The sequence below is a fragment of the Mustelus asterias genome, unplaced genomic scaffold (assembly GCF_964213995.1).
Source record: "Mustelus asterias unplaced genomic scaffold, sMusAst1.hap1.1 HAP1_SCAFFOLD_865, whole genome shotgun sequence".
In the NCBI taxonomy this organism is placed as follows: Eukaryota; Metazoa; Chordata; class Chondrichthyes; order Carcharhiniformes; family Triakidae; genus Mustelus; species Mustelus asterias.
The window spans coordinates 137,501-153,745 of NW_027590811.1; the positions used below are offsets into that span (position 1 = coordinate 137,501).

A 16,245-nucleotide genomic window follows, 5' to 3' on the forward strand; every position below is an offset into this window, starting at 1 on the left:
TATCGGGGTGTGTGCGTATGTACCGACGTGAATATGTATCTGTGTGTGTATGTATCAGTGTGTGTGTCAGTGTGTGTGTCAGTGTGTGTATATCGGGGTGCTGTGTATCAGTCTGTGAGCTGGTCTGCACAGGTGTATTTGGGTGTGTGTGAAAGTGTGTGTGTGTATTCTGCATGTGTGTATGTGCGTGTGTGAGTATCTGTGCATGGGAGGTGTGTGTGCATCTGTGTGCCTATATGAGAGAGTGTGGGTGTGTATGTGAGAGAAATTGTGTGTGTGATTCTGTGTGTGAGTGTGTCAGTGTTTGCCTGCATGGGGGTTAGTGAGTGAAACATAGAAACGAGAAGCAGGAGGAGGCCATTCGGCCCTTCGAGCCTGCTCCACCATTCATTTTGATCACGGCTGATCATCAAATTCTATATCCTGATCCCCCGCCTTCCCCTCCATATCCCTCGATCCCTTCAGCCCCAAAAGTTATATCTAATTTCTTCATGAAATCACATGTGCAAGTTCCTAGCCACCTGTGTGTGTGTGTGTGCATGTACCCGTGTCTGTATACATGAGAGTGTGCATGTAGTTGTGTGTGTGTGTGTATATGTGTGTGTTGTGGGTCAGTCTGTGTGTCTCTGCTCCCATTCTCTGTGTCTCTGGAACACAGATTCTGCCTGAGCAGCTCAGCATTTGATCATTTCCTGTTTCAATATCTGCCCTTTCCCCAGTGGGACTGAACTGTCTGTAAATCATGTTGGAAGGGACCTTAGGGCCCAGTCCTGCTACTGGGGGAGAGACAGAGAGGGAGAGACAGAAAGAGGAACAGATTGGGATTGGTAATGAGGGCCAAGGTTCCCACAAACACTTCAAGATAAGAAGGGAAATGGAGAGGACTGATAAAGAACAACTTTTTCTGCTGGTCGGGGAGTCCAGGACTTGGGGGACATTGGATTTTCGACAATGGTTAGGGTTTTAGACTTTTCGGAGTGAAATTCAGGATCACTTTGCCACACCAGGTGTGATATTAGTTTGGAACTACCTTCTATAATTCACAGTTGATGCTCAGTCACTTATTAATGTTCAAACCTGAAGTTGATAGATGGTATTTTACACACAGGAGAATCAATTTAAAATCAATGGGTCAATGTTAAAATACTTGCAGGAACAGAGAGACCTGGGGTTTCAGTTCATTTTTACATCTGAAAGATTCAACCTGGGGCTCAGAATCTGTCAGTTGAATCTACTTTTCCTGTCCCGAAAAGGTGTCAACAATTGTGTTGGGGAATGTGACAAAAGGTGACATTCCTGCATCCTGCACAGTGGGGTTGGGAGGTTGTTTGAAAGGAGATTCAGAAAGCGTCAATTAGATTGTGTCTCTTTGCAGAAGGTGAGTATTTCACAGGAGATGCCTTGAGATAAAGGAAAGTTTTACCAATGTCTGCGTAACTTTCAAAGTCTCCAGACGCATGAAGGGGGCAGAGATTTTGTAATATTCAGAGCAGGAGATGGGGGACAATCGCAGAATTGAAGATGTGAGGCCATCTCTTGTTTCTGAATGTCAATCTGTAGCTTTTAAACTTTAGTCCTGGGCTAATCATTCCAAGTTTGCAATCCCACACTTTGCTGTTGTGAATTTTGAGTTGTAAATTTTCTGAAATTGATTCTGTAATAAAAATCCCCGCAGGATGCAATGATTCCCATTCTGTCTGCTGCTGCAAAGCCCCAGTTTGTGTCTCAGTTTCACTATTTATCAACCATTTAAGATCCAAGAGTCATAGAATTCCTACACTGCAGAATGAGGCCATTCAGCCCAACAAGCCTGCCCCAACAATAATCCCACCCAGGCCCGAATCCCCCTGACCCGAAGGGGCAATTTAGCAAACGTGCAAACTCCACACAGTCACTCGAGGCGGGGAATCGAACCCAGATCCCTGGCGCTGTGAGTCAGCAGTGCTAACCACTGTGCCACCGTGTCACCCGGTGATGAGACAGAACGTTTGCCAAAGTGCACAGAAATAGGCAGCATTGTCAGCATTTTAGCTGGAAGCTTCAAATGACAAAGGGATCTTAATAGTAGAGTCACAGAATCCCTGCAGTGCAGAAGGAGACCATTCAGCCCATCGAGTCTGCACTGACTCTCTGACACAGCATCTTGACCCAGCCCTATCCCCGTAACCCCACACATTTACCTTCATCCACCTAACTACACAGTTTTGGACAGTAAATGGCAATTTACTGTGTCCAATCCACCTCACCTTCACAGCTTTGGAATACACTGGCACGGATTTAGAAATGGTTAAAGGACAGAAAACAGAGCTGAGGTACAAATGGGTCATTTTCAGGGTGGCAGGCTGTGACCAGCGGCTTATCACAAGGATCAGTACTCGGGAGCCCAGCTATTCACAATCCATATCATTGATTTGGACGTTTGGGATCAAATGTAATATTTCCCAGTTTGTACATGACATGATAGCAGGTGGAAGTGTGAGTTGTGAGGAGGATGTAGACTCTTCAAGGGGATGTGGGAGAGGCTGAATTAGTGGTGAAACCACACACAGAGTGTTGTGGACAGTTTTATCCTCTTACCTAAGGAAAGATATTCTTGTCATAGAGAGACTTCAATGAGGTTTCACTGCATTAATTCCTGGGATGGAGGGAGTGTCCCCTGAGGAAAGATTAAATAGACTGGACTTTTATTTTATGCACTTTGGAAAAATGAGAGGTGATCTCATTCAAACTCAGACAATTCTTACAGGGCTCAGCAGGGTAGAGTCATAGAGGTTTACAGCATGGAAACAGGCCCTTTGGCCCAACTTGTCCAATGCCAACCAGATTTTACCATTAAGCTAATACCAATTGCCTGCATTTGGCCCACATCCTTCCATGCCAATCTTACCAATATAACTGTCTAAATTGTACCCGCCGCTACTACAACATCTGGCAGCTTGTTCCAATCCCCCACCACCCTATGTGTGAAAAGAATTGCCCTCTGGACTCTCATCCCACTCATCTGAAACTTATGTCCTCTAGTTTTAGACTCCCCTCCCTTTTGGAAAAGATGTTGACGAGCTTATCAAAGAACAAAGAGAATTACAGCACAGGAACAGGCCCTTCGGCCCTCCAAGCCTGCACCAACCATGCTGCCCGACTGAACTAAAACCCCCTTCCCTTCCGGGGACCATATCCCTCTATTCCCATCCTATTCATGTATTTGTCCAGACGTTCCGTAAAACTCACTATCGTATCTGCTTCCACGACCTCCCCCGGCAGCGAGTTCCAGGCACCCACCACCCTCTGTGTAAAAAAACTTGCCTCGTACATCTCCTTTCAACCTTGCCCCGAGCACCATAAACCTGTGCCCCCGAGTAATTGACACTTGCACCCTCGGAGAAAGCTTCTGACTATCCACTCTGTCCATACTCCTCATAATCTTGTATACTTCTATCAGGTCTCTCCCCACCCCCCCCCCCCCCCCCCCAACCTCCGTCGTTCCAGTGAGAACAAATCAAGTTTCTCCAACCTCTCCTCATAGCTAATGCCCTCCATACCAGAGGCAACATCCTGGTAAATCTTTTCTGTACCCTCTCCAAAGCTTCCACATCCTTCTGGTAGTGTGTCGACCAGAATTGAACACGATATTCCAAGTGCGGCCGAACTGAGATTCTATAAAGCTGCTATATCCATGCCCTCATTATTTTAGAATAGAATAGAATAGAAACCCTACAGTGCAGAAGGAGGCCATTCGGCCCATCGAGTCTGCACCGACCACAATCCCACCCAGGCCCTACCCCCACATATTTACCCGCTAATCCCTCTAACCTACGCATCCCAGGACTCGAAGGGGCAATTTTTTTTTTTTTAACCTGGCCAATCAACCTAACCCGCACATCTTTGGACTGTGGGAGGAAACCGGAGCACCCGGAGGAAACCCACGCAGACACGAGGAGAATGTGCAAACTCCACACAGACAGTGACCCGAGCCGGGAATCGAACCCGGGACCCTGGAGCTGTGAAGCAGCAGTGCTAACCACTGTGCTACCGTGCCGCCCTCTACAAGGCCACCCCTAAGCCTACTCAAGGGAAAAAAGTCCCAGACTATCCAGCCTCTCATTATAACTCAAACCAACAGGACCCCGTAGTTTAAACTAGATAGGTTGTGGGGAGGGGATAAAAATGAGGTGACTGAGAGTGAGGAAGGTAGCTCGCAAGCAGAGAAGGGTTATGGGCAGTGCAAGAGGGCGGATGGACAGGGAATAGAGAAGGGGAGAGCTCAGACCTAAGGATTGAGATGTGTTTACTTTAATGCCAGGAGTATAGTGAGTAAAGGGGATGAGCTCAGAGCGTGGATCGATGCCTGAAAGTGTGATGTGGTGGCCATTACGGAGACTTGGATGTCTCAGGGACAGGACTGGATACTCCAGGTGCCGAGATTCAGATGTTTCAGGAAGGACGGGGAGGGAGGCAAGAGAGGGGGTGGAGTGTCTGAAATATTAAAAATATTCTGAAACCCTTTCAAAGTGAAATTAAGGAACACTTCTTCACACAAAGGGTGTTCTCGAATCACAGAACAGCAGGAGGCCATTCGGCCCATCATGTCTGCCCCGATCCCGGAAGAGCCACCCAGCGAGTCCCATTCTCCAGCCCTGTCTCCTCAGCCCCCTAAATCAATCACTTTCAAATATGTATCCGCCTCTCTTTTGAATCCTCCTATGGAATCTGCCTCCACCTCTCTCCCAGGCAGCGCATTCCAAATCCTAACAACTCTCCGAGTAAAGAAGTTTCTCCTCATCTCACTCCCAGCTCCCTTTCTGACCATCTTGAAATTGTGACCCCTTCGTCACTGACACACCAACGAGTGGAAACAGAATATCCTTCTTCACCCTGTCAACATTGTTCATCATTCTGAACACCTCGATAAGGTCACCTCTTCACCTTCTCTGCTCCAAGGAGAATAAGGCCAATTTCTCTCATCTTTCCTTGGATCTAAAATCTCTCATTCCTGGAATCATTCTAGTGAATCTCCTTTGCACTCTCTCTCTCTCTCTGCCTCTCTCGAGGACTTTAACGTCCTTCCTTAAATAAGGTGCCCAGAACTGATCCCAGTGCTCCGAATGTGATCTGTCCAATGATTTGTAGAGGTGTAGCATCACTTCCTTGCTTTTATACTCTATGCCTCTCTTTATAAACCCAAGGATCCTATCAGGCTTCTTAACAACTGTTTCATCTTGCCTGGCCACCTTCAGAGAATGAATCACTTGAAACCCAAGGCCCATCTGCTCCTGTAGTCCCCTCAACGTTGTACCATTGAGTCTGTATCGTCTCCCCATGTTTCTTCCACCAAAATGCATTCCCTCCCATTTCGCTGCATTGAAATTCATCTGCCAGGTGGTCTGCCCATTTGGCCAACTTGTCCATGTCCCTCTGAAGTCGCTCAGTGTCTTCCTCACAATTCACTCTTCTCCCGAGCTCAGCATCATCTGCAAATTTGGAGATTGTGCGTTCAACCCCCGTCGCTGAGCTGTTAATATAAATCAGAAAAAGCAAGGATCCCAACACTGATCGTCTCCAGTCTGAGAAATGCCCATCTCTACCTCCCCTCTGTTTCCTATCTCTTACCAAACTTCTAATCCATGCTGCCAAGGACTCATCCATCCCTAATATTTCTCATTTGCTGATTTGCATGTTAGTGGAGCGGTGTAAAAGGCATGCGGAACGCTTGCCTTTTTCAGTCGAGGCATAGATTACAAAAGCAGGGTAGACATGTTGGAGCTGTATAAAACTTTGGTGAGGCCACAGCTGGAGTACTGTGTGCGGTTCTGGTCGCCACATTATAGGAAGGGTGTGAATGGACTGGACAGGGTGCAGAGGAGATTCACCAGGATGCATCTGAGCTGGAGTGTTTCAGCTATGAAGAGAGCTATGGGCCACACGGTGGCACAATTGTTATCACTGCTGCATCACAGCGCCAGGGAGCCAGGTTCGATTCCCGGCTTAGGTCACTGTCTGTGTGGAGTCTGCACGTTCTCTCCGTGTCTGCGTGCCTTTCCTCTGGGTGCTGCGGTTTCCTCCCACAGTGTGAATGATGTGCTGGTTAGGGTGCATTGGCCGTGGTAAATTTTCTCTCCGTGTAACCGAACACCAGAGTGTGGCATCTGGGGAATTTTCACAGTAACTTCACAGTGTTAATGCAAGCCTACTTGTGACACTAATAAACAAAATTAAAACTGAGATGTTGAGTAGGCTTGTGTTGTATTCATTGGAGCAGAGAAGACTGGGGGGGCGACCTGATTGAGGTGGACAAGATTATGAGAGACATGAAGAGTGTGGATCGGGAGCAGCTGTTCCCCTTAGTTGAAGGGTCAGTCACGAGGGGACATAGGTTCAAGGTGAGGGGCAGGAGGTTTCGGGGGGATGTGAGGAAAATCTGTTTTACCCACAGGGTGGTGACAGTCTGGAATGCGCTGCCTGGGAGGTTGGTCGAGGCAAGTTGCCTCACATCCTTTAAAAAGTAGCTGGATAAGCACTTGGCACATCATCACATTCAGGGCTATGGGCCAAGTGCTGGTAAATGGGGTGAGGTCGGTATGTTAGGTGGTCCTCACGTGTCGGTGCAGACTCGATGGGCCGAAGGGTCTCTTCTGCACTGTATGAATCTGTGACGAGGAAATGTTTTTAACGTAGTGACTGCTGGTATCTGGAATGTTCTGCCTTGATTCGCTGTAAGGATTCGCATTCCAACCATTATTCATGTAAATTGAGTCTGTGTCTTTATCTGCCCTGTTTGTGAACAGAATTCCCACTCACCTGAAGAAGGGGCTTGGAGCTCCGAAAGCTTGTGTGGCTTTTGCTACCAAATAAAGCTGTTGGACTTTAAGCTGGTGTTGTTAAACTTCTCACTGTGTTTACCCCAGTCCAACGCCGGCATCTCCACATCATGTTCTGCCTGAGTCGGAGGTGGGAGAAGATTCCATCAAGAGGAAATTGAATGGGAAGCTGAAGGGAAAATATCGACAGGGTTACGGGGAGAGGGTGGAGGATTGGGAATAGTGAAACTGCTCTTGCAGTGTGTCGATCCAGGCTCGACGGGCTGAATGGCCTCCTGTGCTGTCACCATTCTATGATTCACACACAAGTTAACTTCTCAGTGTCTATTAGGCCCCACTAGTTCCTCCATGATCAGTTCCAGCATTTCAAGTTCAGATCCCAGTACTTTTTAGTTGGGGCATTGAGGAGTAAAACAGAAAGAGGAATGAGAGTGTCGGTGCGCTTATGTTTTTGTATTTCTGTGTGTGTGTGTGTGAGAGAGAGACAGTTTCTAAGTGTGTGCAAGTGTCTATTTCAATGTGTGTTTCTGTGTGTGTGATTGTGTTTCTCTGCGTGTGTCTGTGTGTGTATGTGTGTGTCTGTGTGTGTGTATTTGTGTCCCTCTGCGTGTGTGTCCGTGAGTGTCTGTATGTTTCTCTCTTTGCCTGTGTGTCTGTGTGTGTCTCTCTCTCTGTGTCTTTGTGCATGTGTGTCTGTGAGTGTGTGTTTGTGTCTCTCTGCGTGTGTGCGTGTGTGTCCGTGAGTGTGTGTTTGTGTCTCTGTGTGTGTGTGTCCGTGAGTGTCTGTGTGCCTCTCTCTTTGTCTGTGTGTGTGTGTGTGTGTGTGTGTGTGTTATGATCTGTTTGAGTGGGGGAGCAGGCTCGATGGGTCAAATGGCCTCCAACTGCACATATTTGAGATTCAAATACATTGACACACATGCATGCTGACACACAGACACACACACACACAGACACACACACAGACAGACACACACACACAGACAGACACACACACACAGACACACACACACAGACACACACACAGACACACACACACAGACACACACACACACACAGAGAAAGATATACACAGTATTGACATATTTATTGACCATTTAATGTGACTGAATGCTATACATCCTGGTTTGCCGATGACACAAAACATTAGACAGCATTGTAAGCAGCGTAGCTGGAAACATCACATTGCAAAGAGTTATTCATATTTTGTACATGGACAAAACTGGTGGAGAGGTTTCAGTGCAGGGAAATGTAAACTGACACAACTTAGATTTAAAAGGGATAGAACAGCGTACTTTAATAAATGATGAAATGACAGAAACAGTGGAAGCTCCAAATGTCCAGATATTTCACAGCTGGATTCACACAAAACACACAGCAATGGATCTGATATTGCGGAATTGTTGTAAATGTGGTGAATCTCAGTACGGAGGCTGTCTTCATGTTACAATGTTAATCTGATCACTCTCATCAAAACAGGATCAACATTTCTGTACAATGTGAGTGAATCATCAGCTCAAATAGTTCAGGTTCAATGTTTAAAATAACCAGTCACTTTTCTGTGGCTGCTTTGGGAATGTCAGTGGAATGTAGTTCACAGTAAAGTGTGAACAATTGTATTGGGGAATAATTGGAAGCAGTTTCCATTGAGAGCTTCCTGCATTCTGGAAATGTGTGTGATCCATTCAGAGATAGGAAATGGACGGATGAATAAAGATGCAGTTTGTTGTTAATTACATGAGATTGTCTGCCTTGAAGATTCACAAGTTCCATGTGCTGAGAGAAAGGAATGATTAAACAATGTCTATAATTCAAATCCTTCAGATAAGTGAAAAAGCAGGAGAACAACTGAACCCACAAACGCTGCCACAGACAGTATTCGAAGCTTCAACTTCATGTTTGAATGTGAAGGGCTGATTGAAAGAAACAGGAGGCCACACTGGGATGCTGAGCAATTTGATCCCTGTTTTTCCTCAACTTCAAAATAAAAATCTGTGATGAAACATTCCTTGGACAGAGCAGAGGGGATTTTACTCTGTATTTAGCCCATTACAGTATTTGTGTTGGGAACATTTGATGAACAGTGCAGATTAAACGTTATTCTTAACCGCTGGAATTTAAGTTGGGGGCTGATTTAATCAAACATTGAAAATAATGAGGGAAAGGGAGAGGCTGATAAAGAACAAGTTTTTCTGCTGTCTGGGAACTCCAGGATTTGGGAATATTTGAATGTTAGCCTCAGTTTAGAATTTTAGAATTGTAGAAATGGAAACATTGCCAGATGTGGTGTGGAGTTAGTTTGAAACAATCTTCTGCAAATGGCTATTGATGCTCAGTCACTTGTTATTAATTTAAATCTGGGGTTGATAGATTTTCCTTAGTCCAAGGGGTTAAGAGACAGAGAGTTAGATCACAGATCAGCCAGGATCTTATTGAATATTGGAACAGGCTTTCAGGAAGATTGTTCCAGATTCCAAACACCCTCTTGATGAAGTGCTTTTCCTCACTTCACTTCTGATCCATTTCCCCATCATTTAGAATCTGTGCCCTCTAGTTCATGACCATCTCTTGAGAGGGAAGAGTTTCTCACTCTTTAACCTGTTGATACCCCTTAGGATCTTGAATCTCTCTCTCAAGTCTCACCTCAGCCTTCTTTTCTCCAAGGAAAACAGTCCCAACCTCTCCAATCTACCCTCGTAGCTACGGATCTTATTCCCTGGAATCATTCTTGTGAATCTCCTCTGCACTCTCTCCAATGTCTTCACATCCCTCCTCAAGTACGGTGCCCAGAACTGGGCGCAGTCTCCAGATGAGGCCTAACAAGTGTCTTATACAAGTTCAATATGAACTCCTTACTCTTGTCCTCAATTCCTCCATTAATAAAAGCTGGGATACCATATACTTCATTTACTGCTCTCTCAAAGTGCCCTGCCACCTTCACTGATGTATGTACATATTAGAATCATGGAATCCCTACAGTGCAGAAGGAGGCCATACAGCCCATCGAGCCTGCGCTAACAACATTCCCACCCAGGCCCTATCCCCGTGATGCAACGTATTTACCCTGATAATACCGGCATGAATTGAGAAATGGTTAACGGACAGAAAACAGAGCTCAGATACAAATGGGTCATTTTCAGGGTGGCAGGCTGTGACCAGCGGCTTATCACAAGGATCAGTACTCGGGAGCCCAGCTATTCACAATCCATATCATTGATTTGGACGTTTGGGATCAAATGTAATATTTCCCAGTTTGCAGATGACACGAAAGCAGGTGGAAGTGTGAGTTGTGAGGAGGATGTAGACTCTTCAAGGGGATGTGGGAGAGGCCGAATTAGTGGTGAAACCACACACGGAGTGTTGTGGACAGTTTTATCCTCTTACCTAAGGAAAGACAATCTTGTCCGAGAGGGACTTCAATGACATTTCACTGCATTAATTCCTGGGATGGAGGGATTGTCCTCTGAGGAAAGAAAATAAACTGGACTTTTACTTTATGCACTTGAGAAGCATGAGAGGTGACCTCATTCAAACTTGGACAATTCTTACAGGGCTCAGCAGGGTCGAGTCATAGAGGTTTACAGCATGGAAACGCGCTTTGGCCCAACTTGTCCATGCCGCCCAGTTTTTACCATTAAGCTAATCACAATTGCCTGTGTTTCGCCCATATCCCTCTATACCAATCTTACCCATGTAACTGTCTAAATGCTTTTTAAAACATAAAATTGTACCCGCCTCTACTACTACCTCTGGCAGCTCATTCCAGACACTCACCACCCTCTGTGTGAAAAGAATTGCCCCTCTGGACCCTTTTGTATCTCTCCCCTCTCACCTTAAACCTATGCCCTCTAGTTTTAGACTCCCCTACCTTTGGGAGAAGATATTGACTATCGAGCTGATCTATGCCCCTCATTATTTTATAGACCTCTATAAAATCACCCCTCAGTCTTCTACGCTACAGGGAAAAAAGTCCCAGTCTGTGCAACCTCTCCTTAAAACCCAAACTATCATGTCCCGGTAGCATCCTAGTAAATCTTTTTTGCACTCTTTCTAGTTTAATAATATCCATTCTAAAATAGGGTGACCAGAACTGTACACAGTATTCCCAGCGTGGCCTTAACAATGTCTTGTACAACTCCAACAAGACGTCCCAACTCCTGTATTCAATGTTCTGACCAATGAAACCAAGCATGCTGAATGCCTTCTTCACCACTCTGTCCACCTGTGACTCCACTGTCAAGAAGCTATGAACCTGTACCCCGAGATCTCTTTGTTCTATAACTCTCCCCAACCCCCAAACATTAGCTGAGTAGATACAGGAAGGATGTTTCCATCAGTCTCTCCTGATAATGAACACCCCTCATCTCTGGTATCAACCTGGTGAACCTTCTCTGCACTCCCTCCAAGGCCAATATATCCTTCCGCAAATAAGGGGACCAATACTGCACACAGTATTCCAGCTGCGGCCTCACCAATGCCCTGTACAGATGCAGCAAGTCATCTCTGCTTTTATATTCTATCCCCCTCGCGATAAATGCCAACATCCCGTTTGCCTTCTTGATCACCTGTTGCACCTGCAGACTGGGTTTTTGCGTCTCATGCACAAGGACCCCCAGGTCCCTTTGCACAGCAGCATGTTGTAATTTTTTTCCATTTAGATAATAATCCAATTTACTATTATTTCCTCCAAAGTGAATAACCTCGCATTTGTCAATGTTATACTCCATCTGCCAGATCCTCGCCCACTCACTCAGCCTGTCCAAATCTCTCTGCAGACCTTCTACTCCCTCCACACGATTCACTTTTCCACTTATCTTTGTGTCGTCTGCAAACTTTGTTACCCTACACTCAATCCCCCTACTCCAGATCGTCGATATAAATGGTAAATAGTTGAGGCCCCAGTACCGATCCCTGCGGCACGCCACTAGTTACCATCCGCCAACCAGAAAAGCACCCATTTATTCCGACTCTCTGCTTCCTGTGAGGAGGAATTTCTTCCCTCAGAGTCATAGAGTGGTGCAGTGAAGAAAAGGCCCTTCGACCCATTGAGTCTGCACCAACAGTAACTACCACTAAAGTTGTGCTCATCCAATTTTCCATCTCTTGTACCATATCTTTGAATGTTGTGATGTTTCAAGTGCTCATCCAAATGCTTTTGAAAGGTTGTAAGGTTTCCGACCTCCACTGCCTTCCCAGGCAGTACATTCCTGATTCCCATCACCCTCTGAGTGAATGTTTTTCTCAACTCTCCTCTGAATCTCCTGCCCTTTCCCCTAAAACTATGTCCCCTCATGATTGATCCCTCAACCAAGGGGAACAGCCGTTTCCTATTCACCCTGTCCATACCCCTCATAATCTTATACACCTCAATCAGCCTTCTCTGCTCTAAAGAAAACAATCCAAACCTATCCAGTCTCTCCTTATAGCTCAAATACTCCATCCCAGGCAACTTGCTGCTGAGCCTCCTCTGTACCCCCTCTAGTGCTATCATATCCTTCCTCTGGTGTGGTGACCAGATCTGCACACGGTACTCCAGCTGTGGCCTAACCAACGCTCTGTACAACTCCAACATTAACTCTTTGCTCTTCTACTCTGCGCCATGACTGATCAAAGCAAGTGTCTCATCTGCCTTCTTTACCACTAGATTCACCTGCTCTGCTGCCTTCAGGGATCTGTGAATAATTGCCCAAGATCCATATGTTCCTCTGAGCTTCCCAGTGTCCTGCAACTCATTAAATACTCCCTTGCCTTGTTACTGCTTCCAAAGTGCATCACCTCGCACCTATCAGGGTCAAATACCATCTGCCACTGCTCTGCCTATCTGACCAACCCAGCGATATCTTCCTGTAACCTACAACCTTCTTCACTATTAACCATCCTACCAATCTTGGTGTCATCTGGAACCTTGCTTATCATTGCCCCCACATTATCATCTGTCTCATTTATGTATAACAACAATAAGCCCCCCAGCACGGAGCCTTGTGGTGCACCACTGGACACCGGCCTCCAGCCACTCAAACAGCCTTCCAACACCACCCTTTGTGTCCAATTACTAAACCAGTTTCCGATCCATCTCGCCAAGTTTTCCTGAATTCCATGTGCTTGCAGGATGGTAAATCTTTGGAATTCCCTGTCCCAGGGGGCTGTGGAGGCTCAGTCATCGTTCACAGACTGAGATGGATAGGTTTCTACAGATTAAACATATTGCAAAGTTTCACCATCTGTGACCCCTTGTTCCAGCCTCTCCCCCGCCCCCCCCCCCCTCTCCCCACCCCCTCAGCCCCTCAGCTGGAGGAAACAACATCCCTGTATTCAGTCACTCCAGCCCAGTCAGAATTTACACATTTCAATTCGACCCCCTCTCATTCTTCGGAACTCCAGTGAATACAGGCCCAGTCGACTCAATCTCTCCTCATACGACAATCCTGCCATCCCAGGAATCAGTCTGGTGTGCCTCCGCTGCTCTCCCTCTATGGTAAGTGCAGCATTTCATAGTTACAGAGACAAAAACTGTACACAATATTCCAGGTGTGGTCTCACCGAGGGCCTGTACAGCTGCAGTAAGACATCCTTGCCCCTTTCCTCAAGTTCTCTTGCAATGAAGGCCAACATATCATTTGCCTTCCTAACTGTTTGCTGTAGCTGCATGCTTGCTTTCAGTCTCTGGTGTACTGGGACACCCAGGTCCCTTTGTATATCAACATTTCCCAATCTATCACCATTTAAATAACCCTCTGCCATTCTGCTTCTCTGTCCGAAGTAGTTAAATTCTCGTTTGTCCACGTTATACAGCATCTGCCGTGCATTTACCCATTCACTCAATTTTCTGAAGTCACTGTGAAACATTTTAACATCCTTCTCACTACTCACATTCCCAACAAGTTTCATGGCATCAGCAAACTTGGAAATATTATTTTTGGTTCCCTCATCCAAATCATTGGTGTACATCTCGTGTGTGTCTCAATGTCAGCTCGGAAACATGTACAGCACAATCCCATCCTGTTTCTGTCTTTCTATGGCTCTGTATCTGTATATATCTCTCTCTGAAATTAGAATGAAGAAAATTACAGCACAAGAACAGGCCCTTCGGCCCTCCAAGCCTGCACCAACCATGTGTGAACTGAAAACACCTCCCCTTCCAGGGACCATATCCCTCTATTCCCATCCTATTCTTGTATTTCTCCAGACGCCCCTTAAAACTCATTATTGTATCTGTTTCCACTCCCTCTCCCAGCAGCGAGTTCCAGGCACCCACCACCCTCTGTGGAAAAAACTTGCCTCGTACGTCTCCTTTAAACCTTGTCCCTAGCACCTTAAACCTGTGCCCCCTAGTAATTGACTCTTCAACCCCGGGAAAAAGCTCCTGACTATCCACTCTGTCCATGCCTCTCATAATCCTGTAGACTTCTATCAGGTCACCCCCCTTGCCTCCGTCATTCCAGTGAGAACGAACCAAGTTTCTCCAAACTCTCCTCATAGCTAATGCCCCCCATACCAGGCAGCATCCTGGTAAATCTTTTCTGTACCCTCTCCAAAGCCTGCACATCCTTCTAGTAGTGTGGCGACCAGAATTGAACACTATATTCCAAGTGCGGCCTAACAATGGTTCTATAAAGCTGCAACATGGCTTGCCAATTTTTAAACTCAATGCATGTGGCGTCAAAAGTTTGCTCATTTCCTAAATAACACTGACAACATTTCAAAAGCACTCCATTGTCGGTGAAACACTTTTGGAAACCCTAAAGCCATGAATAGTACTTTAGAAATGTCCATCCCCAAGTTGCTGTGAGGACATTCAGAGTCAGTGTGTGACTTGGGTCAAAGATAGACCAGCGAGGTCTCTCCCTTAATGACATTGAGTGACTCTTTAGCTTTTTATGATGAGCAGAAACCTTTCATCTCTCTTGTGTCTAATTCATTCCAATTCTGTCCCTGACATTAATCAGTTGTGACTTTCTGTAGGAGCTGGAATGTTCTCTCTGGCGACAGAGAATCCATTGAGAGGAGGATCAGGTGTGACCTTTCTCTCCTGGAATCCATCTTTCCTGTTTGTGTCTTGTAGATTGTGTGTGGAGAGAGCAGAGGGAAAAGGCTGAGTGGATTTGTAATGAACAGGGGTTTGCTTTTATTCACAAACTGGAGCTGAAGCCAACGTGTGCAGATGTGAAGAATGGAGATCAGAAAAGGACCATGGGGAGAATTGGAGACTATTCTGCCCATCCAGATGTGCTGTCTTTTTGGAAGAGAAATCTAGTTAATCTCTATTTACAGAGGGAGAAGGGATTCCTCCTCCATTATATATCTGTTTAGTTTTAGGCTGTCTGAGTGTGAGTGTTAGTGTGCGTGCATATTTTTCTCAATCTGCCTGTCTCTCAGTCCCCCTGGTCCCAGAATCTGTTTCTCTCTCCACAGATGCTGCCTGACCTGTTTGGTATGTTCTTATTTTCTGTTTAAGTATCTGAGGAGTTGCGTATGGTGCTGAACATTGTGCAATCATCAGCGAACATCCCCACTTCAGACCTTGTGATGGAGGGAAGGTCAGTGTTGGAGCAGCTGAAGATGGTTGGGGCCTCGGACACTCACCCTGAGGAACTCCTGCAGGGACGTCCCAGGACTGAGAGGATCGGCTTTGAGATATTCGGCACATTGGGGGAAAGGTTGAAAACCAGAGGATGCTGAATTCAGGTAAATGGCGACAGCGGCAACATGAGGAAATGTTTCTAACGTAGTGAGTGTCCAGTATCTGGAATGTACTGTCTGAGCGTGAGGTGGAAGCAGATTCCATCAAGGACTTCCAGGAGAAGTTGAATGGGAAGCTGAAGGGGAAATATTTACAGGGTCACGGGGAAAGGGTGGAGGAGTGGGAATAGTGACATTGCTCTTGCAGAGTGTCGCACTGGCTTGATGGGGCTGAATGGCCTCCTGTGCTGTCACTGTTCTATGATTCATATGCAAGTTATCTTCTCAGTGTCTATTAGACCCCACTCTTTCCTCCATGATCAGTTACAGCATTTTAAGTTCAGATCCCAGAACGTTTTATTTGGGGATTTGAGGAGTGATTTGTTTTCCAGCCTGGCCGAGAATTTGATGCTGTAACTGAAGCCACAATGGAATGATTCTGAGGTCAGATTATGATCCACTGAGACACAGCTGGCTCCAAGCTTCCCTGAAAAATGTCGCTGTTGTGTTCCCGGCCAGATGATTTCTCCGTCTTGTGTCGGCCGGCTGTGCCACAAGGATCTGGACTTTGTTCCCAGATGTTCACAATGTTTATCAATGATTTGGATGTGGGGACCTAATGTAATATTTCCAAGTTTGCGGATGACACAAAGCTAGGTGGGAATGTGAGTTGTGAGGAAAATGCAAAGTGGCTTCAAGAGGATTTGGACAGACATTGTCTCTCAGTGCCTCTCTCAATCTGGCTCTCTTT

General features: G+C 46.1%; 1 long non-coding RNA gene across 1 annotated transcript in view; it reads left to right on the forward strand.

Moving 5' to 3' along the window:
- Positions 1-15,385, forward strand: part of LOC144487550 (uncharacterized) — a 21,899-nt gene extending 6,514 nt beyond the window's left edge. The window contains exon 4 of the long non-coding RNA XR_013496428.1: positions 15,271-15,385. This is a non-coding gene — a long non-coding RNA (uncharacterized LOC144487550). The remainder of the gene's footprint in view (positions 1-15,270) is intronic.
- The last annotated feature ends 860 nt before the right edge of the window (positions 15,386-16,245 follow it).